Raw genomic sequence first — 23,816 nt, forward strand, 5'->3', positions numbered from 1 at the left:
CTGGAGCCGGTTCCGCCAATCAGTAAGATCAGAGCTGATCTGATTGTGACATTAACTTCACTTTCCTGCTGGTCCTCCATAACTCTCGACTCACTTGTAGATCAAAAATCAGTCTAACTCAGCCATGAATATATTCTATGACCCAGCCTCCGCTGCTCTCTGGGGTAGAGAATTCTAAAGATAAACAACCCTCAGAGAAGAAATTGCTCCTCAACTCCATCTTAAATGGGAAACCACTTATTTTTAAACTGTGCCCCCTAGTTCTAGATACCACTAGATGGGAAAGATCTGAAATCTAAAATACAACCAAAATTCACTCAATCCTGTGTTTTGAAACAGAAACTGATCTCACTTCACAATCCATTGCACGGCCTCATGCTGGAGAATTGTCTCGGTGGTCAGACTCTGCCAATCTCATTCTCACCATTTCCTGCCTCACCTTGTAACCTTTGTGTACTGTCTACAGGACCAGTGTTTCTCAGAGTAAATTGGACTTTCTCTTACCTTTCTCCCCAGTCGATCTATGGAAGCTCTTTGAATGGGAAGGGTTCTCTCTGGTTGGTGCTCTCAGAATCCTGTGCTGGTTCACCTGCTGTTGTTCCTCAGTCTACAATCCCTGTTTACTTCCAGCTGTGGACCTTTCTCATCACTCCACCATTCACCAGGAGATCTAATTATAGCAGGGCAGAAAATTAGAATAACATCGCTTCCTTCAAGATTAATGCAATGTTCATTTGTTCCCTAATGTATAATAACAAAAGTAACAAACTTAAATACAATATTGAATTGAATAAACAGCCTCAAGTATCTGTGCTCCAACATTCTATGTCTCTTTAAAGCTGCAGCCACAACATGTGAGAAACTAATTCTTCAGTCACTGGTTCGAGGAGATCGTGCATTCCACATCTCCCGATAGTCAGTCCCTGGTTAGAGGCAGTTCATTCTCCATGACTCTCGGTTCAGTCCCCAGTTCGTAACAGTTCATTCCCCATGTCTTGATCTTCAGTCCCTGGTTAGATACAGTTCATTCCCCATGTCTCTGTCTTCAGTTCCCATTTAAAGACAGTGCATGCAATGAATTATAAAGTTAGATACCATCAGCAATGAACTTGCTTTTCTTTTAATATGAATGGTAATTTACAGGCACACCCGGACAATATACATTTACATGTATGTAATAAAGTATCTATGAGTGAAAATTAGAATCAGTAACTGAATAATTTACAGTAGATTGCATAATTAAATACAGCCTACTTTTAGTCTGAAGTGAAATCAAATCACTATCTCTAGAATTAGAACAGGACTTGGGGATTGGAGGTTGAGAATTTATTTTATTGGGGTCACTTCCGAGATACAATAGATGTGATTGGGGAATTGGAGTTTGAGGATTTATCAGGATCATTATCGAGATACAATAGATGTGATTGGGGAATTGGAGTTTGAGGATTTATCAGGATCATTATCGAGATACAATAGATGTGATTGGGGAATTGGAGTTTGAGGATTTATCAGGATCATTATCGAGATACAATAGATGTGATTGAGGAATTGGAGATTGAGGATTTATCGGGATCACTCTCGAGATACAATAGATGTGATTGGGGAATTGGAGTTTGAGGATTTATTGGGATCACTCTCGAGATAAATAGATGTGATTGGGGAATTGGAGTTTGAGGATTTATCGGGATCACTCTCGAGATACAATAGATGTGATTGGGGAATTGGAGTTTGAGGATTTATCGGGATCACTCTCGAGATACAATAGATGTGATTGGGGAATTGGAGTTTGAGGATTTATCAGAATCATTCTCGAGATACAATAGATGTGATTGGGGAATTGGAGTTTGAGGATTTATCGGGATCACTCTCGAGATACAATAGATGTGATTGGGGAATTGGAGTTTGAGGATTTATCGGGATCACTCTCGAGATACAATAGATGTGATTGGGGAATTGGAGTTTGAGGATTTATCGGGATCACTCTCGAGATACAATAGATGTGATTGGGAAATTGGAGTTTGAGGATTTATCGGGATCACTCTCGAGATACAATAGATGTGATTGGGGAATTGGAGTTTGAGGATTTATCGGGATCACTCTCGAGATACAATAGATGTGATTGGGGAATTGGAGTTTGAGGATTTATCGGGATCACTCTCGAGATACAATAGATGTGATTGGGGAATTGGAGTTTGAGGATTTATCGGGATCACTCTCGAGATACAATAGATGTGATTGGGGAATTGGAGTTTGAGGATTTATCGGGATCACTCTGGAGATACAATAGATGTGATTGGGGAATTGGAGTTTGAGGATTTATCAGAATCATTCTCGAGATACAATAGATGTGATTGGGGAATTGGAGTTTGAGGATTTATCGGGATCATTATCGAGATACAATAGATGTGACTGGGGAATTGGAGTTTGAGGATTTATCGGGATCACTCTCGAGATAAATAGATGTGATTGGGGAATTGGAGTTTGAGGATTTATCAGGATCATTATCGAGATACAATAGATGTGATTGGGGAATTGGAGTTTGAGGATTTATCGGGATCACTCTCGAGATACAATGGATGTGATTGGGGAATTGGAGTTTGTGGATTTATCGGGATCACTCTCGAGATAAAATAGATGTGATTGGGGAATTGGAGATTGAGGATTTATCAGGATCACTCTCGAGATACAATAGATGTGATTGGGGAATTGGAGTTTGAGGATTTATCAGGATCACTCTCGAGATACAATAGATGTGATTGGGGAATTGGAGTTTGAGGATTTATCGGGATCACTCTCGAGATACAATAGATGTGATTGGGGAATTGGAGTTTGAGGATTTATCGGGATCACTCTCGAGATACAATAGATGCGATTGGGGAATTGGAGTTTGAGGATTTATCGGGATCACTCTCGAGATACAATAGATGTGATTGGGGAATTGGAGTTTGAGGATTTATCAGAATCACTCTCGAGATACAATAGATGTGATTGGGGAATTGGAGTTTGAGGATTTATCAGAATCACTCTCGAGATACAATAGATGTGATTGGGGAATTGGAGTTTGAGGATTTATCGGGATCACTCTCGAGATACAACAGATGTGATTGGGGAATTGGAGTTTGAGGATTTATCGGGATCACTCTCGAGATACAATAGATGTGATTGGGGAATTGGAGTTTGAGGATTTATCAGAATCACTCTCGAGATACAATAGATGTGATTGGGGAATTGGAGTTTGAGGATTTATCGGGATCACTCTCGAGATACAATAGATGTGATTGGAGAATTGGAGGTTGAGGATTTATCGGGATCACTCTCGAGATACAATAGATGTGATTGAGGAATTGGAGTTTGAGGATTTATCAGGATCACTCTCGAGATACAATAGATGTGATTGGGGAATTGGAGATTGAGGATTTATCAGAATCACTCTCGAGATACAATAGATGTGATTGGGGAATTGGAGTTTGAGGATTTATCGGGATCACTCTCGAGATACAATAGATGTGATTGGGGAATTGGAGTTTGAGGATTTATCAGGATCACTCTCGGGATACAATAGATGTGATTGGGGAATTGGAGTTTGAGGATTTATCGGGATCACTCTCGAGATACAATAGATGTGATTGGGGAATTGGAGTTTGAGGATTTATCAGGATCACTCTCGAGATACAATAGATGTGATTGGGGAATTGGAGTTTGAGGATTTATCGGGATCACTCTCGAGATACAATAGATGTGATTGGGGAATTGGAGATTGAGGATTTATCAGAATCATTCTCGAGATACAATAGATGTGATTGGGGAATTGGAGTTTGAGGATTTATCGGGATCACTGTCGAGATACAATAGATTTGATTGGGGAATTGGAGTTTGAGGATTTATCGGGATCACTCTCGAGATACAATAGATGTGATTGGGGAATTGGAGTTTGAGGATTTATCGGGATCACTCTCGAGATACAATAGATGTGACTGGGGAATTGGAGATTGAGGATTTATCAGAATCATTCTCGAGATACAATAGATGTGATTGGGGAATTGGAGATTGAGGATTTATCAGAATCATTCTCGAGATACAATAGATGTGATTGGGGAATTGGAGTTTGAGGATTTATCGGGATCACTCTCGAGATACAATAGATGTGATTGGGGAATTGGAGTTTGAGGATTTATCGGGATCACTCTCGAGATACAATAGATGTGATTGGGGAATTGGAGTTTGAGGATTTTTCGGGATCACTCTCGAGATACAATAGATGTGATTGGGGAATTGGAGTTTGAGGATTTATCGGGATCACTCTCGAGATACAATAGATGTGATTGGGGAATTGGAGTTTGAGGATTTATCGGGATCACTCTCGAGATACAATAGATGTGATTGGGGAATTGGAGTTTGAGGATTTATCAGGATCATTCTCGAGATACAATAGATGTGATTGGGGAATTGGAGTTTGAGGATTTATCGGGATCACTCTCGAGATACAATAGATGTGATTGGGGAATTGGAGTTTGAGGATTTATCGGGATCACTCTCGAGATACAATAGATGTGATTGGGGAATTGGAGTTTGAGGATTTATTGGGATCACTCTCGAGATACAATAGATGTGATTGGGGAATTGGAGTTTGAGGATTTATCGGGATCACTCTCGAGATACAATAGATGTGATTGGGGAATTGGAGTTTGAGGATTTATCGGGATCACTCTCGAGATACAATAGATGTGATTGGGGAATTGGAGTTTGAGGATTTATCGGGATCACTCTCGAGATACAATAGATGTGATTGGGGAATTGGAGATTGAGGATTTATCAGAATCATTCTCGAGATACAATAGTTGTGATTGGGGAATTGGAGTTTGAGGATTTATCGGGTTCACTCTCGAGATACAATAGATGTGATTGGGGAATTGGAGTTTGAGGATTTATCAGGATCACTCTCGAGATACAATAGTTGTGATTGGGGAATTGGAGTTTGAGGATTTATCGGGATCACTCTCGAGATACAATAGATGCGATTGGGGAATTGGAGTTTGAGGATTTATCAGAATCATTCTCGAGATACAATAGATGCGATTGGGGAATTGGAGTTTGAGGATTTATTGGGATCACTCTCGAGATACAATAGATGTGATTGGGGAATTGGAGTTTGAGGATTTATCGGGATCACTCTCGAGATACAATAGATGCGATTGGGGAATTGGAGTTTGAGGATTTATCAGGTTCACTCTCGAGATACAATAGATGCGATTGGGGAATTGGAGTTTGAGGATTTATCAGAATCATTCTCGAGATACAATAGATGCGATTGGGGAATTGGAGTTTGAGGATTTATTGGGATCACTCTCGAGATACAATAGATGTGATTGGGGAATTGGAGTTTGAGGATTTATCAGAATCATTCTCGAGATACAATAGATGCGATTGGGGAATTGGAGTTTGAGGATTTATTGGGATCACTCTCGAGATACAATAGATGTGATTGGGGAATTGGAGTTTGAGGATTTATCGGGATCACTCTCGAGGTACAATAGATGTGATTGGGGAATTGGAGATTGAGGATTTATCAGAATCATTCTCGAGATACAATAGATGTGATTGGGGAATTGGAGTTTGAGGATTTATCGGGATCACTCTCCAGGTACAATAGATGTGATTGGGGAATTGGAGTTTGAGGATTTATCGGGATCATTCTCGAGATACAATAGATGTGATTGGGGAATTGGAGTTTGAGGATTTATCAGGATCACTCTCGAGATACATTAGATGTGATTGGGGAATTGGAGTTTGAGGATTTTTCGGGATCACTCTCGAGATACAATAGATGTGATTGGGGAATTGGAGTTTGAGGATTTATCGGGATCACTCTCGAGATACAATAGATGTGATTGGGGAATTGGAGTTTGAGGATTTTTCGGGATCACTCTCGAGATACAATAGATGTAATTGGGGAATTGGAGTTCGAAGATTCAATCGCGTAATAAATTATTGATGCAGATAGAATCCCTTCAATCTTTGGGTGTTTATATAAATAAGTCAGTATAAATCAATAAGTTACTGACCGATTTCATCTGCAGAAACTTTCTTTACTGATCCATGATGAATTATTTGGAGATAAATTCCGGGACATTTAATTTACCTAAACAGATATTTAACTGAAGCTGTGTACAATTGGTGACTGAGGTGGAGCATGCTCACTGTCACCACTGAGCCAGAGCTCTGCATCAATTAATGATCCTCAGTTAGTCCGCTCCTCCCACTGCCTATGATCAGGAGATTGACAGCTCCTCCCATCAATCTGCAAACAGGGAGCCTAAAGCCCCGCTCACACTTTTGACCAGCACTGCATTACGCAGCTCTTTTTTAATTCTTTCATGGGATGCGGTCATCGCGGTTATGGCCAGCAATTATTTCACATCCCTAATTGCCTTTGAGAAGGTGGTGATGAGCCTCTTGATAAACCACTGCAGGCCATGTGGTGTAGGTACACCCACAGTGCTGTGAGGCAGGGAGTTCCAGGACGTTGACCCAGCGACAGTGAAGGAACAGCGATAGAGTTCCAAGTCATAATGATGTGTGACTTGGAGGGACACTTGTAGATGGTGGTGTTCTCATGCATCTGCTTCCTTTGGCCTTGTCGGTGGTAGAGGTAATGGGTCCAGAAGGTACCGTCAAAGCAGCCTTGGCAAGTTGTTGCAATGCATCTTGTAGATGGTACACACCGCTACCACTGCGTGCCAGTGGTGGAGGGAGTGAATGCTTAAAGTGGTGGATGTGGTGCTGATGAATCAGGCTGCTTTGTCCTGTATGGTGTCGAGCTTCTTGGGTGTTGTTGGAGCTGCAGTCTGCGGAGCTTAACATCTTCCACAGGAAAAAAGTTTGAAGCTATTATTAAAAATGTTTTAGCAGGGCACTTAGAAACATTCAAGGTAACCAGGCAGAGTCAACATGGTTTTGAGAAAGGGAAATCATGTTTCACCAATTTACTGGAGTGCTTTGAAGAAGTAAGGTGTTGTGGATAAAGGGAAAATCGATGGATATACTGTACGTAGATTTCCAGAAGGCATGTGATAACATAATGGCATGGATAGAAGATTGGCTTGCTAACAGGAAACAGAAAGTAGGCAGAAATTGGTCATTTTCTAGTTGGCAAGATGTAATGAGTGGTGTGCCACAGGATCAGCACTGGAGCCACAACGTTTTGTAATTATATAAACAACTTGGATGAAAGGACCGAAGGTATGGTTACCAAATTTGCCGATAACAGAAAGGAAGGTAGGAAAATAAGTTGTGAAGAGGACATAAGGAGACTAACAAAGGGATAGAGATAGGTTACGTGACTGGCTAAAGATCTGACAAATGGAGAAAAAACTGAAATTACCCATTTTGGCAGGAAGAATAAAAAAGGATATTAACTAGATGGTGAAAGATTGAAGAGCTCTGAGATGCAGTGGGACCTGGGTGTCCTCGTGCATGAATCGCAAAAGGTTAGTATGCAGGTACAGTATGTAATTAGGAAAGCTAATAGAATGTTATCATTTATTGCGAGGGGAATTGAATACAAAAGTAGTATTGAGGGGTCTCAATAGGGTAGATGGAGGAAGGATGTTTCCTCTTGTGGAAGAATCTAGAACTAAGGGTCACTGTTTAGAAATAAGAGCTCACCCATTTCAGACAGAGATGAGGAGAGGGTCGTGAATCTTTGGAACTCTCTTCCTCAAAAGGCGGTGGAAGCAATGTCTCCGAATATTTTTAAGACAGAGGTACATAGATTCTTGATAAACAAGGGAATGAAAGGTTATCGGTGGTAGATGGGAATATGGAGTTGAGGTTACAGTCCGATCTGCCATGATCTTGTTGAATGGCAGAGCGGGTTTGAGGGGCCAAGTGACCTACTCCTGCTCTAATTTTGTATGTCTAGCTCGGTGGGGGATGCAGCAATGATAATGCCATTAAATGTCAAGGGGAGATGGTTAGTTTCTCTCTTCCTGGAGATGCTCTTTGCCTTGCACTTGTGTGGCACGAATGTTATTTGTCCGGACAGCATGGCTACACGACCCAACCTGACGGGACTCGACAACATTTCAACACTCCCCACTGCTCTCATGCTCAGATTTCTGTTCTGGGATTACTGCAGTGTTCCAGTGAACATCAACGCATGCTTGAGGAACAGCATCTCATTTACCGATTAGGGCACACTACAGCCTGCCGGTCTGCGCACTGAGATCAATAATTTCAGAGCATGACAGGCCCCCCATTTTACTTTTATTTTTAGTTCTTTTTTCTTTTTTCGTGTGTTTATTTTATTTTATCTTAGTTTGTTCAGTTTGCTTACCCACTGTTTTTTTTTCATGTTTATTCTTGCGGCTGTTCAGTTTTCAGTCCATTGACACCCTATCTGTGCTAATGCTTTGTCTTTCAACACACCAGTAACATATTGTTTGCCTTTGCTCCACGGCCTTCTGGTCAGCTATTCTGTGACCTTGTCCTATCTACACCTTCTCCTTTGTTATCTCTTGCCCCACCCCCACTTTACTTGCTTAAAACCTTTCACATTTCTAATATTTGCCAGTTCTGAAGAAGGGTCACTGCCCTGAAACGTTAACTCTGCTTCTCTCTCCACAGATGCTGCCAGACCTGCTGAGAATTTCCAGCATTTCTTGTTTTTATTTCTCGACATGTGTTGGGTTCGGATGGGGTGGGGTCGGGCCAGGTCAGACACACTCTAACAGCCTTGTGTTACAATTGTGCTTGTGAAACACTGGAAACTGCAGATCTTTTGAAGTGTGCTTCCTACTCTGCTTGGTATTTCAACTTACTGTGTACTAATAAATAAACGGTTCTTACCTACATTGTAGTAGAACTCAGCCCCAGGCTCATAATTATCCGGTTCGCCCTTTCTTGCCCTTTCCTGATTCTAGGGGTGTTGAAAGTCTTTGCCGTTTTAATCTTAATGAAATATTTACAATGTAATCAGTTGCTGCACTGTTATGTAATAAGATGTTTTTAATGAGTTCTATTTTTCATTGACACAAATTTAACCTTTTTGTGTTTTGGTTTATCTCTTGGTTTTCCTTCGTGCTTCGAATACTTGGTGACAAAAGCAGCTTACCAGCTTCAATCTGCATTAATAGGAACTTGGCCCTTTTCTTTAATTGCACAGTTTTCAAATGAATTGACTGCATCTCGTTAGGGGTTGGAAAGACTTCTCGTGCCTGCCTCAAAACATATTGTATTGAATAAAGAAAATAAAGGAGGCTTGTCAGGTAAATTAAGAGATTTAAAGGGGAAAGACAACTAATTAGGCTTTGAATTTGGAATATATTTAATGAATTGTCAGACCTGATAAATCGTTGTTTTTAGTTTAATGTGGCCTCAGTGTTTATGGATAATTAATGAAATTAAGAGGCATTTCTCATATACAAATCTGGGCATTGGTACTTAACAGTTGAAAGATAATTTTGAATATATTTTAATTTCTTATTTCATTAGATGCCGCTAAATACGAAGCTGTTGTAAATCAGTTAATTTTTTTTGCAAAATCTGATCTACCGGATTAAAATATTATATCAAGGAGAGACATTTCAAAGATTACTGAACTAATAATACAGAGGCCTGGACTCATGATCCAGTGACAGCCAAACACTCTGCGCTAGTCTGCAGTGAGTGATTCCATCGAAGGTACAGCACAACCTCTTTAATATAGGAATATATATTTTATAATATTTAATCACTTAGGACCTTTGTTGTCTCTGCATCTCAGCTGCTCACTGGATAAATTTGCAGCAAGCATTTCAACCTGTAAAGCAGGAGTCTAGGTAATGTATAATGATATTTTCTGAGCCTTCGGGTAATGCTATGTTTATTTTAAGCAATACAGATACTGGTACAGTGTGGGACAACCTGTCTGGACACAACTCCATGGGTTTCTGTTTAACTAGTGACCAAACAATCACTAACTTCTATTGTAACAATCTCAGGCTCACCACCTCCAGTACGTGGTTCCAATCTTAATGTACTTTTCAAACAACCTTTCAAGTCCAGTTACAGTTTTTGTTGCTTATCTGCACAAGTTTTTTGGAGCAATATGTTGTGGAACCACCCAGAGAGCAAGCTATTCTAGATTTGGTGTTGTGTAATGAGGTGGGATTAATTAATGATCTCATTGTTATGGATCCTCCACGGAAAAGTGATCATAGCATGCTAGAATTTCAAATTCAGTTTGAGGGCGAGAAGCTGGAGTCTCACACGAGCGTTCTGGAGTTAAACAAAGGTAATTATAAAGGTATGAGGACAGATTTGGCCCTAGTGGACTGGACAGGAAGACTACAAGGTAGGACAGTTGACGAGCAGCGGCAGATGTTTAAGGAGATATTCAATTTATCCCAACTAAAATATTTTCCAGAGAGGAAGTAAGATTCTAAGAGGGGGAGAAACATCCATGGCTAAGCAAGGAAGTTAAGGATAACATAAAGACAAAAACTAAGGCATACCATATTGCAAAGGCCAGTGACAGGCTGGAAGACTGGGAAATTTTTAAAGATCAACAAAGGGTTCCCAAAAATGTAATAAAAAGAGCAAAGGTAAATTATGAAAGAAAACTAGCGCAAAATATAAAAACGGATAACAAAAGCTTATATAAGGATATAAAAGGGAAGAGAGTAGCTAAAGTGAATGATGATCCTTTGGAGGATGAGACTGGGGAGTTAATAGAAGGGAACACAGAAATGGCAGAGATACTAAATCAATATTTTGCTTCAGTTTTTACGGTGGAAGACACTAGTACCATCCCAATGGTACAGGTAATGTAGAGGTTATAGAAAGGGAGGAACTTAGAACAATCACCACCACGAGGGAAAAGGTACTGAGCAAACTATTGAGATAGAAGGCAGACAAGTCCCCAAGGCCTGATGGCCTACATCCTAGGGTCTTAAAGGAAGAGGCAGCGGAGATAGTGGACCTATTGGTTATAATATTCCAAAATTCTCTGGGATGCGGGAAAGGTTCCAGTGGATTGGAAAAAAGCTAATGTAACGCCTTTATTCAAAAAGGGAGGGAGGCAGAAAGTAGGAAACTATAGACCAGTTAGTGTAACATCTTTCGTTGGGAAATGGTTAGAATTCATTATTAAGGAAGTAATAACAGGACATCTGGAAAGTCAAAACGCAATCCATCAGAGTCAGCATGGTTTTAAGAAGGGTATATCAAGTTTTACTAATTTGCTAGAGTTCTTCAAAGCTGTAACAAGCAAAGTGGATAATGGGGATTCTGTAGATGTCGTTTATCTGGACTTCCAGAAGGCATTTGATAAGGTGCCGCACAAAAGGTTAATACAGGAGGTAAGATCAGATGGGGTTCGGGGCAATTTATTAGCTTGGATGGAGGATTGGCTAGCCAACAGAAAACAAAGAGTCGGGATAAATGGGTCTTTTTCTGGTTGGCAGGATGTAACTAGTGGGGTGCCACAGGGTTAAGTCCTCGGGCCCCAACTATTTACAATCTATATTAATAACTTGGATGCAGGGATAGAAGGTACTATAGCCAAATTTGCAGATGACACTAAAATAGGTGAGACAGTAAGTTGCAATAAAGAAATAAGAAATCTACAAATGGATATGGATAGATTAGATAAATGGGCCAAAATTTGGCAGATGGGTTTTAACGTGGATAAGTGTGAGGTTAACCATTTTGGTCGGAAAGGCAAATTATTATCTAAGTGGAGAGAAACTTCAACGTGCTTAGGTGCAGAGAGATTTAGGTGTCCTCATGCATGAATCGCAGAAAACTAGTTTGCAGGTACAGCAGGTGATAAGGAAGGCAAATGGAATTTTGGCATTTATTGCTAAAGGAATAGAGTATAAAAGTAGGGAAGTGTTGCTACAACGGTACAAGGCATTAGTGAGACAGCACCTGGAGTATTGCGTACAGTTTTGGTCACCTTACTTGACAAAGGACGTAGTTGCATTGGAGGCAGTTCAGAGGAGGTTCACTAGATTGATTCCAGAGTTGGGGGGCTTATCCACAATGTATGCCCATAATTCCAGCAACGAGAGTTTGGAGAGAGGATGGTAGTTTGCAACGACAGAGGGTTCAAGGGTGTTTATATTGAGGAGAGGCTAATGACAACAGAAGCGGAGGAGGAGAGTTCCTGAAGAGAGGAAGCCATTCACAATATCAACTAACATGGGGACCAGGAAGGGAAGGGGGTGGTTATTTAAATATAATGGGAGAAGTATTTAAATAATTACAGAAGTAGCTGCAGCTCGTCGGCTCATCTGAATCCCAGATGGAAAATATGAGGGGAAATCTACATAAAATGTGATGTGTCCATTTCTCTTCAGTAAAGCACAATGACTGTTCTCAGCATATTGCTGGTCTGGTCACTATCCTGATTCTAGCCCCAGAGTCGCCGGGTAAGTCAGTGTTGTGGGTTCTGCAGGTAATGAACACACCCTGGGTAAAGATCAGTTGTACAATGCAGTCATAAACACAACCTTCAGCTTGATCAGTTCAATCCTCCCCCGCCCTATTCTCTGGCACAGGGCTGAATCTGAATCGCACACCGTCTCATTCAGATTAGATTGTCCTGATCCTTTAACCAGTCATTAAAATTACTTGCATACACAATGACTGAACTGCCCCCAAACTGTTCCGAAGACCCCACACTGAAGCCAGGTTCTGTAGCTGGAATCAAATCTTTATCCTGAAATCAGTTTCACTGCTCACCATAAATTGTCTATTACCAAACTATAAATGGGCAGAGAGAGGAAGGGGCAAAGATTGTGGTTAGTTTATTGGGATCACACATCAGAGAGAAGGGTAAAGTGAACCATCTGATTTAACACGGTATTTATTTGGAATTATCTCCCCTTTAGATCTTGAGCTGTTTCTTGGAGCTGATTCTAATTCACCATAAATGCAAGTCTTTCGAATCCCAGCTCTATTAATCTCAGTATCAGGCTTTTTACAATGTTCCCCTGATCTGGATTGCCATGGAGTACTTCAATCCCCTTCTCCATCATTACAGTTAGTTTATAAAGCTGGTCAGTTATTAGCAAGAGAGCAATGATCATAAAATCAGAGAGACAATCTCCAGTTAATAAGTAATAGTCTTGGCCCTGATCAGGATGTTCACACCCACCATTATCAGGTTCCAGGTTTCACTTACTGGAAATTAATCTGCAAATGTATGTGGTAAACAAGCAAATCCTTTGTATCATTGGCTGGCTAACTTTTATTGGTGGTATCGCAAATTTACCTATTTCATTTCATTTAAAGAAAGATTTGGCAGCAGATTCAATTCATTATGAGACTGTGAAACTGAAATGCTAATGAATTTCAGAATCATAATTTACATTTAGTATTACTGAAAATAGAACCATGTTATCGAAGCTTTACGTCTTTCTCTCATCAAGACAATCTGAAAGAATACCATTGTAAAGGGAAGCAACAACTTTATACTGTATGAGAAGAGAGTTCTTATTTGTTGGCAAATGAACTCCGATTGTTAAAGTTGTTGCCACCGAGAATGCACCAGTTTATGGTGACTGACAGTTAACTGCCAAACTTTGTTTGAAATGTAAACCAGGCAGCTTAACTCTGATTAGTCAAGGGATTGCCCCAAGAAATGAACCAGCGAATGGCTGTCACTTACTTTGTTCAGCTGAAACAGGCGCAATGTGTGCACATGTTCTTTCTGTCTGCAAAGAACAGGGCTCTGTGTATTAATGTATATAGCTTCCAGTACATGCAAATGCGCCACACCGCGAGCCTTACTGACAATCTCAAACTGGTTGTCAGTGTAATTCTTAGCACACTGAGGATTATTTAGCAAATGTTGTTGAATCGTAGAATCACATCCAATGTTGGATACTGTGTTTTAAATTTTGAAAGCACAGGCTAGCCCGTACCTTGACTGTTGCGAACAGTGGAAGGGACATGTTGTTTGATCCGATCCACCACTCTTTGTGATGTATGGCCTATATACCTAGCATCACATTAGCATTGAAATTCATATATCACATTACTCATTTGTGTGATAGACAGGTGAAGCTAGCTGTTTCACACTGCTACTATGTCGTACCAACGCATGTGGTGCTTGCCACTAACAGGATGCTGCCGTCAAACCGAAAAGACGTCCTGCCTATCATACAAATGAGTAACTTGACAGATGAATTTCAATGCCAGTGTGATGCTAGATATATCGGCTGTACATCCCAAAGACTGGCAGAGCGTATCCAACAACATGTGCCTTCTGCTGTCCATAAAGGTACAAGCCATACCCAACCAGCCCATGCTTGCAAAACTCAAAACACATGGTCCAACATTAGATGTGATTCCGTGATTGGGCAACGTTTGCTAAATAATCCTCAGTGTGCTAAGAATTACGCAGACAACCAATTCAAGATGGTCAGTAGGGCTCACAGTGTGGTGCATTTGTGTGTACTCTACACTGCATATATTAACCCACAGGGCCCTGTTATTTGCAGACAGAAAGAACATGTACACGCATTGCGCCTGTTCCAGTTGAACAAAATAAGTGACGTTCATGTTGGAAAAGGTTATAAGAGACAGGATTTATAATCATCTTGAAAAGAATAAGTTCATTTGCGATAGTCAGCACGGTTTTGTGAAAGGTAGGTCGTGCCTCACAAACCTTATTGAGTTTTTCGAGAAGGTGACCAAACAGGTGGATGAGGGTAAAGCCGTGGATGTGGTGTATATGGATTTCAGTAAGGCGTTTGATAAGGTTCCCCACGGTAGGCTATTGCAGAAAATACGCAAGTTTTGGGGTTGAAGGTGATTTAGAGCTTTGGATCAGAAATTGGCTAGCTGAAAGAAGACAGAGGGTGGTGGTTGATGGCAAATGTTCATCCTGGAGTTTAGTTACTAGTGGTGTACCGCAAGGTTCTGTTTTGGGGCCACTGCTGTTTGTCATTTTTATAAACGACCTGGATGAGGGTGTAGAAGGGTGGGTTAGTAAATTTGCGGATGACACGAAGGTCGGTGGAGTTGTGGATAGTGTCGAAGGGTGTTGTAGGGTACAGAGGGACATAGATAGGCTGCAGAGCTGGGCTGAGAGATGGCAAATGGAGTTTAATGCGGAGAAGTGTGAGGTGATTCACTTTGGAAGGAGTAACAGCAATGCAGAGTACTGGGCTAATGGGAAGATTCTTGGTAGTGTAGATGAGCAGAGAGATCTTGGTATCCAGGTACATAAATCCCTGAAAGTTGCTACCCAGGTTAATAGGGCTGTTAAGAAGGCATATGGTGTGTTAGCCTTTATTAGTAGGGGGATCGAGTTTCAGAGCCACGGGGTCATGATGCAGCTGTACAAAACTCTGGTGAGGCCGCACCTGGAGTATTGCGTGGAGTTCTGGTCACCGCATTATAGGAAGGATGTCGAAGCTTTGGAAAGGGTGCAGAGGAGATTTACTAGGATGTTGCCTGGTATGGAAGGAAGGTCTTACGAGGAAAGGCTGAGGGACTTGGGGTTGTTTTCGTTAGAGAGAAGGAGGAGGAGAGGTGACTTAATAGAGACATACAAGATAATCAGAGGGTTAGATAGGGTGGATAGTGAGAGTCTTTTTCCTCGGATGAGGATGGCAAACACGAGGGGACATAGCTTTAAGTTGAGGGGTGAAAGATATAGGACAGATGTCAGAGGTAGTTTCTTTACGCAGAGAGTAGTAGGGGCGTGGAACGCCCTGCCTGCAACAGTAGTAGACTCGCCAACTTTAAGGGCATTTAAGTGGTCATTGGATAGACATATGGATGTAAATGGAATAGTGTAGGTCAGATGATCGGCGCAACATCGAGGGCCGAAGGGCCTGTACTGCGCTGTAATATTCTAATTCTAATTCCTCAGGGCAATGCCTTGACCAGTGTCAAGCTGTTTGGTTTAACTTTCAAACAACGCCTGGCAGTTTACTGTTTGTCACTGTAAACTGGTGCATCCTCCATGGCAATGGCTCGACCAAACAGAGTTCAGTTGCCAAGCAACCAGCACTCGCTTCCCCTTACATAGGTATTCTTGCAGATAATCCTGACGAATGCAATGAGTGCAAGATGAAAAGCTTCAACAATATGTCTCTATTTTCAGCAATACTCAAATTTACATTTGATAAATAATAAAACTTTATAATATGGTTCCCAGGTCCTCTGTGTTTGATTCCATTTCCTCCTTCTCCTTGTTGCTCTCTCCAGTGTTTGCTGTCTGATTCCCCACCTATTCTGTTTCTCACCCCTGATTTTACCTACACACCCCCACCTACAACAATCTTAATTCCCCACTTTGTCTTCCTTTCCTCTTACACTGTTACTGATTCTGCCCCTGTATACGTTTGCTCTCCAGCTCTTTATCTGATTCCCTTTCCCAAGTCTGATCACTGTCCCTGCTTCCCTCTCCATCTTGCTGCATGCTTGACTTCCCATCCATTGTAAAGGATACATCAAAGCTATTTAAAGAACTCCAGCGTAACACCAAGTCCATGCATGATCCTCTGTAACTTACAGTCTATCTTATATCATCACTGAATGCAGTTACCTGTTTGGGAAAATGGTACCTACAATACTGGACTAGAAATTGGCTAATGTTCCTCTTCAATATTTCTTTCTTTAAGCTTACATATCTCTTTTACTTATCACATGACTCGATTGTTTTGATCCATCGTCCCTACATTCCCCGCCCTGTACAACACTGTCCTAATAATGTTAAATAGCACTGAAATTACTGATCTTTTAACCGTGGTAACAGTGACTGCATTTCTCCCAGTTCTTTCTGTTTGTTGTTCAGAAGGGAAATCCGGTTCCCTTGCCTGAATAATTTCTGTGTCATCAATTCAATTTAAATGCTCGCCATGAAACCTGCTGCTGTTTATAATCTTTCCCACATAATCTGTCGTCTTCCTGCCCAGTTCTTCAATTCCTGCAAGCCAAGGAACTAGCCCTGATTCTGTGGATCCATGAACATGCTTATCCTGAAATAAAGGGGCAACAACACATGAGTTTAAAAGAGAATTGTAAGAGATTGCTACACTTACAGAGTCACTGTCCCTCCAATTCAGTTCACTGTACTTGATATTAAGATGATGCTGAAATGGTGGAACACAGTGAATACTCCGGGTTGTGACTACATTCCACCAGTAGCAGCTGAAGAGCTGAGCACCATAACAAGCTGTCTGAGCCAAGCAATTCCAAAGCATCTGACACTGACATATTGGACAATATAAAACATTGACCAGCAGCATCTTATCCACAAAGTCTAAACTTATCACCTATCAGCCACCTCACAATGGTCAGCAAAGTGATAGATGGACTCATCAATAGTGCCATCAAATGTCAGCATTGACCCAACAATAACCTGTTTATGGGTGTTCAGTTCATATTGTACCTGAAATCTTCAGACTTATTCACAAATGCAAGAGTTAAATTCTGGAGAAGTGCTGATCGCGACTCCCCTTTAACAAGGCAGCATTTCACTCACTTTGGGACCGAAGAATCCTGAACTCAATACGGATAAAAGAATACCCCCAACCGCAACCCCATAACCATCAACCTCTCCACTCCCACCACCCCATACCCCCTCCCCCAAACTCAGGGCTGGAAACTTTAAATTTCAGTGATAGTTAGGGATTATGTTGAAGAGTCCCGAACTCTAGCTTTGCGGTCATTACCGTTTACGAACGTGTATTAGGAGCAGGAGTAGGCCACTCGACCGTTCGAGCCTGCTCCGCCATCCAATATGTTCATGGCTAAACTGCAACTCCACATTTCCACCTACCCCCGATAATCTTCCACCCCTTTGCTTATCAAGAATCCACCTACCTCTGCCTTAAAAATATTCAAAGACTCTGCTTCCACCGCCTTTTGAGGAAGAGAGTTCCAAAGATTCACGACCCTCAGAGAAAAAAATTCTCATCTCTGTCTTAAATGGGCAACACCTTATTTTTAAACAGTGACCCACTAGTTCTCGATTCTCCCACAAGAGGAAACATCCTAAACATCCTTTCCACATCCACCCGGTCAAGACCTCTCAGGATCTTATATGATTCAATCAAGTCGACTCTTCCTCTTCTAATTTCCAGCGGGTACAAGCATAGGCTGTCCAATCTTTCCTCATAAGACAGTCTGCCCATTCCAGATATCAGTCCAGTAAACCTTCTCTGTACTGCCTCCAACGCATTTACATCCTTCCTTAAATAAGGAGACCAGTACTGTACACAGTATTCCAGATGTGGTCTCACCAATGCCCTGTATAACTGACGCACAACCTCCCTACTTTTGTATTCAATTCCCCTCATTATAAACAATAACATTCTATTTGCTTTCCTAATTTCCTGCTTTATCTGCATACTAACCTTTAGTGATTCATGCACTAGGACACCCAGATCCCTCTGCATCCTCTCACCATTTAGATAATGTGCTTGTTTTTTTAATTCTTCCTGCCAAAATGGACAATTTCACATTTTTCCACATTGTACTCCATTTGCCAGGTCTTTGCCCACTCATTTAAACTATCTATATCCGTCTGTAGCCTCCTTATGACCTCGTCACAACTTACTTTCCTACCTATCTTTGTTTCATCAGCAAATTTAGCAACAATATCTTTGGTCCCTTCATCTAAGTCATTTATATAAATTGTAAAAAGTTGAGGCCCCAGCACTGATTCCTGCGGCACACTACCCGTTACTTCTTACCGACCAGAAAATTACCCATTTATGCCTACTCTCTGTTTCCTGTCAGCTAACCAATCTTCTATCCATGCCAATTTGTTGGCCCCTAACACCATGAGTTTTTATTTTCTGCAATAACCTGTGAAGTGGCACCTTATCAAATGTCTTCTGGAAATCGAAGTACGGTACATCCACCGGTTCCCCTTCATCCACAGCACACATTACTCCCTCAAAGAACTCCAATAAATTGGTTAAACATGATTTCCCTCTCACAAAACCATGTTGACTCTGCCTGATTACCTTGAATTTTTCTCAGTGCCCTGCTATAACATCTTTGATAATAGCTTCTAACATTTTCTCGAAGACAGATGTTATGCTAACTGGCCTGTAGTGTCCTGCTTTCTGTCTCCCTCCCTTTTTGAATAAAGGAGTTGCATTCACTATTTTCCAATCTAACAGAACCTTCCCCGAACCTAAGGAATTTGGGAAAATTAAAACTAACACATCAACTATCTCACTAGCCACTTCTTTTATCATCCTAGGATGAAGTCCATCAGGACCCAGGAACTTGTCAGCCTGCAGCTCCAACAATTTGTTCAGTATCACTTCCCTGGTGATTGTAATTTTCTTAAGTTCCTCCCTCCCTTCTATTTCCTAACATAACTAATTCTGGAATGTTACTTGTATCATCAATAGTGAAGACCAATGCAAAATACCTGTTCAGTTCATCTGCCATTTCCTTACTATCCATTATTAGTTCCCCAGACTCACTTTCGATAGGACCAACACTCACTTTGTTAAATCTTTAATATCTATAGAAGCTCTTACAATTTTTCTTTATATTTCCAGCTAGTTTTCTCTCGTATGTTAATTTTACCTTCCTTATCAATCTTTTAGTCATACTTTGCTTTTTTTTAATATTCTGTCCAATCTTCTGACCTGCCTCCCATCTTTGCACAATTATAGACTTACACTGTTCAAACACTAGAAATATATTTAAACATTATTTACAACAGTAGAATTTTAGCGAGCGAGACTATATTTGGCAGTTTTATTTTGTTAAATGGTACTGTTTCCAGTAAGTTAATTTCCGAATAAAACAATTCTTTGTAACTCGATCCATTATGGATATTACAACTTATCAATAACATTGAACAACTACGCAGAGAAAAGGCGAGGAGTCCATTCGGGTACATAAAAAGTCTATAATTGTGTTCAGTAAATTCAGGGTCCTTACCTTGTGCTGTGTCTCTGGATTCTGGTTGCAGAATGCCTGGTGGGTTAGAGTTGTGTGTTCTGCACACACCCTAGTTAAAGATTAATCCCACATTCCAGTCATAAACACGACCTTCAGACTTTTCATCACAACACAACACGCCCTGTTGTTTGGAGCAAGGAGAATCTGAATCCCACACGGTCTCAGTCAAATTCGAACTGAATTACTGAGCTTTTATCCAATGTCATGGATTCTATGTATGGTAACAATGACTAAATTCTCCCTCAACTCTTCTATCTGAGAGTGTGGTGGAAGATGATTCAATCAAGGCATTCAAACCAGAACTAGACTGTTATTTGAATAGGAAGAATGTGCAGGGTTACAGGTAGAAGGCATGGGGACGGTATCAGGTGAATTGTTCGTTGAGAGAGCTGCTGCAGGCACGATGGGCCGAATGGCCTCGTTCGGCACTGTAACGATTCTGTGATCTGTGGTTCAGAAAACGCCACAGAAAAAGGATGTTTCCAATTTCATTGTTCAGCACAAAGTCTGATTATTATTGGACTATAAAAGGGCACAGATCGCAAGGGACAAAGGTCGCGATTGTTGGAATCAAACACCAGAATAAAATGCACCGTCAACCAATCATTGTAATTTATTAGCAATAGAGCAATGATTATAAAATTCATCAGACAGTCTTCAGTTTATTGATCAGCCTTGATCAGGATGTTCACCCCCATGAATATTATACTCCAAGTCTCACTTACTGCAACTGAATCAGCAAATGTGTGTCATAAATAAGTGAAACAACTGTAACATTGACTAATTCCTTATTATTTGTGTGACTGTAAATTTATAATTTAATTTCATTTTTAAAAATCTGACGGATGATTCAATTTAGAATCTCAAGGAATTTGAAAATTAATTTCTTACTTAAAATTATATTTCTCCTGACTCCCCCATGTCTAATTCCCTTTCCTCTGTCTCCGTGTTACTCCTTCCAGGTTTGTCTACCTATTATGGTCCTAACTTCCGAAGTTTTCATTCTTCCCTCACCTCCTACAATCCTAATTCTCCCATAAAACCACAGAACCAGAGAAAGGGTAAGGCACAGAAAGAAGCTATTCAGCCCATCATGACTGCACTGGCTGAAAAAAAACTAGCCTCCAATCTAATCCCACCTTCCAGCACCTGCTCCACAGCCTTGTGGGTGACAGCAGCACTTCATGTGCAGGTCCAGGTACCTTTTAAATGAGTTGAGGGTTTCTGCCTCCACCACTGATCCGGGCAGTGAATTCCAGATACCCACCACCCTCTGGGTGAAAAAGTTTTTCCTCATGTCCCCTCTAATCCTTCTACCAATCACATTAAATCTGAGCCCCCTGGTAATTGACCTCTCCACCAGGGGAAACAGGTCCTTCCTGTCTACTCTATCTAGGCCCCTCATAATTTTGTACAGCACAATTAAGTCACTCTGTTCTCAGGAAAACGACCCTACCCTATCCAATCTTTCCTCATAGCTGCAACTTACAAGCCCTGGCAACATTCTTGTAAATCTCCTCTGTACTCTCTTCAGAGCAATTATGTCCTTCCTGTAATGTGACCAAAACTGTACGCAATATTCCAGCTGTGGCCTAACCAGCGTTTTATACAGTTCCAGCATTACATCCCTGCGTTTGTATTTTATACCTCAGCCAATATAGGAAATCATTCCATGTGCCCTCTTCACCAGTCTACCTGTCCTGCCACCTTCAGGGACCTGTGGACATGCACTCCAAGGTCTCTCACTTCTTCTACCCCTTTCAATATCCTTCCTTGTTTTATGTGTCTTCCCCAAATGCATTACCTCACACTTCTCCGGATTGAATTCCATTTGCCACTTTTCTGCCCACTCAACCAAACCATTGATATCATTCTGGAGTCTACAGCTATCCTCTTCACTATCAACTACATGGCCAATTTTTCTGTCACCTGCAATTTTCCCAATCATGCCTCCCACATTAAAGTGCAAATCACTAATATGTACCACAAACAGCAAGTGACCAACACTGAGCCCTGCGGAATGCTACTGGAAACTGCTTCGCACTCACAAAAACATCCGTCGACCATTACCCTTTGTTTCCTGTCACTGAGCCAATTTTGGAAATGATTCTCAGTGTCACATTGCAATGACTGACCTGGATAAAGTCCCTCATACCTGTTCATTGCCTTTGTGCCAAGACCCGCTGGCTCCCAATCTGCCAGTAAATTGGTTTGAAGATTTTTCCCTGCCGATTACAAATCCTTCTTGCCTGATATCCTCCCTATCTCTTTAATCTCTTCCAGCCATATGTCACTGTCTATACTGTCCGCTCCTCGGAACGTTCCTGTGGAATAAAATTGTTCCTCATTCACTACAATCTCTGCTCCAAACTCAGCAAATATTAGTCAAGAAACTATACCCAGGGTATCTGGAACTCATAGGAACAGCATTAGAGTCATAGACAGAAACAGGCCCTTCGGCCCACTGTGTCCATGCCGGCCATCAAGCCTACCTATTCTAATCCCATTTTCCAGCACTTGGCCCGTAGCCTTGTATGCTATGGCATTTCAAGTGCTCATCTGAATACTTCTTCAATGTTGAGAGGGTTCCTGCCTCTACCCACCCTTCAGGCAGTGTGTTCCAGATTCCAACCACCCTCTGGGTGGAAACATTTTTCCTCAAATCCCCTCTAAACCTCCTGCCCCCCTGGTTATTGATCCCTCGGCCAAGGGAGAAAGTTTCTTCCTATCTACCCCATCAATGCTCCTCATAATTTTCTACACCTCAATCATGTCCCCCCTCAGCCTTCTCTGCTCTAAGGAAAACAACCCTAGCCTTTTCAGTCTCCCTTCATAGATGAAATGCTCCAGCCAAGGCAACATCCTGGTGAATCTCCTCTTTACCCTCTCCAGTGCAATCACATCCTTCCTATTGTGTGGTGCCCAGAACTGTAAACAGTACTCCAGCTGTGGCCTAACTAGCGTTTTATACAGCTCCATCATAACCTCCCTGCTCTTATGTTCCATGCCTCCGCTAATAAAGGCAAGTATCCCATATGCCTTCCTAACTACCTTATCTACCTGTGCTGCTGCCTTCAGTGATCTATGGACAAGTACACCAAGGTCCCTCTGACCCTCTATACCTCCTAGAGTCCTACCATTCATTGTATGTTACCTTGACTTGTTATTCCTCCCAAAATGCATCACCTCACACTTCTCAGGATTAAATTCCATTTGCCACTGCTCCGCCCATCTTACCAACCCATCTATCGCGTCCTGTAATCTAATGCTTTCCTCCTCACTATTTACGACACCGCCAATTTTCGTGTAATCTGCAAACTTACTGATCACACCTCCTATATTCATGTCTAAATCATTAACGTACACTACAAACAGCAAGGGTCCCAGCACCGATCCCTGTGGTACACCACTGGTCACAGGCTTCCATTCGCAAAAACAACCCTCAACCACAACCCTCTGCCTCCTGCCACTAAGCCAATTTTGGATCCAATTTGCCAACTTGCTCTGGATCCCATGGGCTCTTACCTTCTTGACCAATCTCCCATGTGGGACTTTATCAAAAGCCTTACTGAAGTCCATGTAGACTACATCAACTGCTTTACCCTCATTGACACATGTAGTCACCTCCTCGAAAAATTCAATCAAATTTGTTAGACATGATCTTCCCCTGGCAAAGCCATGCTGACTATCCTTGATTAATCCCTGCCTCTTCAAGTGGAGATTAATCCTGTCCCTCAGAATTTTTTCCAATAGTGTCCCTACCACTGAAGTTAGACTCACTGACCTGTAACTACCTGGCTTATCCCTACTACCCTTCTTGAATAATGGTACCACATTCACTGTCCTCCAGTCCTCTGGCACTTCTCCTGTGGCCAGATTGGATT

At 41.4% G+C, this 23,816-nt stretch overlaps 1 protein-coding gene across 13 annotated transcripts in view; it reads right to left on the reverse strand.

Moving 5' to 3' along the window:
• LOC137385157 (NACHT, LRR and PYD domains-containing protein 12-like) overlaps positions 1 to 23,816 on the reverse strand; it is a 98,489-nt gene that overhangs the window by 69,036 nt on the left and 5,637 nt on the right. For 9 of the 13 annotated variants that reach the window (XM_068060115.1, XM_068060113.1, XM_068060108.1 and 6 more), the window contains one exon: positions 505 to 670. The gene's annotated coding sequence lies outside the window, so the exon portion shown is untranslated. Of the gene's footprint in view, positions 1 to 504; positions 671 to 8,847; positions 8,950 to 19,911; positions 20,054 to 22,087; positions 22,188 to 23,816 lie in introns of those variants that run through there. The other 4 variants (XM_068060105.1, XM_068060107.1, XM_068060106.1 and 1 more) reach the window with 4 other exon arrangements.

This window comes from Heterodontus francisci, chromosome 28, assembly GCF_036365525.1.
Source record: "Heterodontus francisci isolate sHetFra1 chromosome 28, sHetFra1.hap1, whole genome shotgun sequence".
In the NCBI taxonomy this organism is placed as follows: Eukaryota; Metazoa; Chordata; class Chondrichthyes; order Heterodontiformes; family Heterodontidae; genus Heterodontus; species Heterodontus francisci.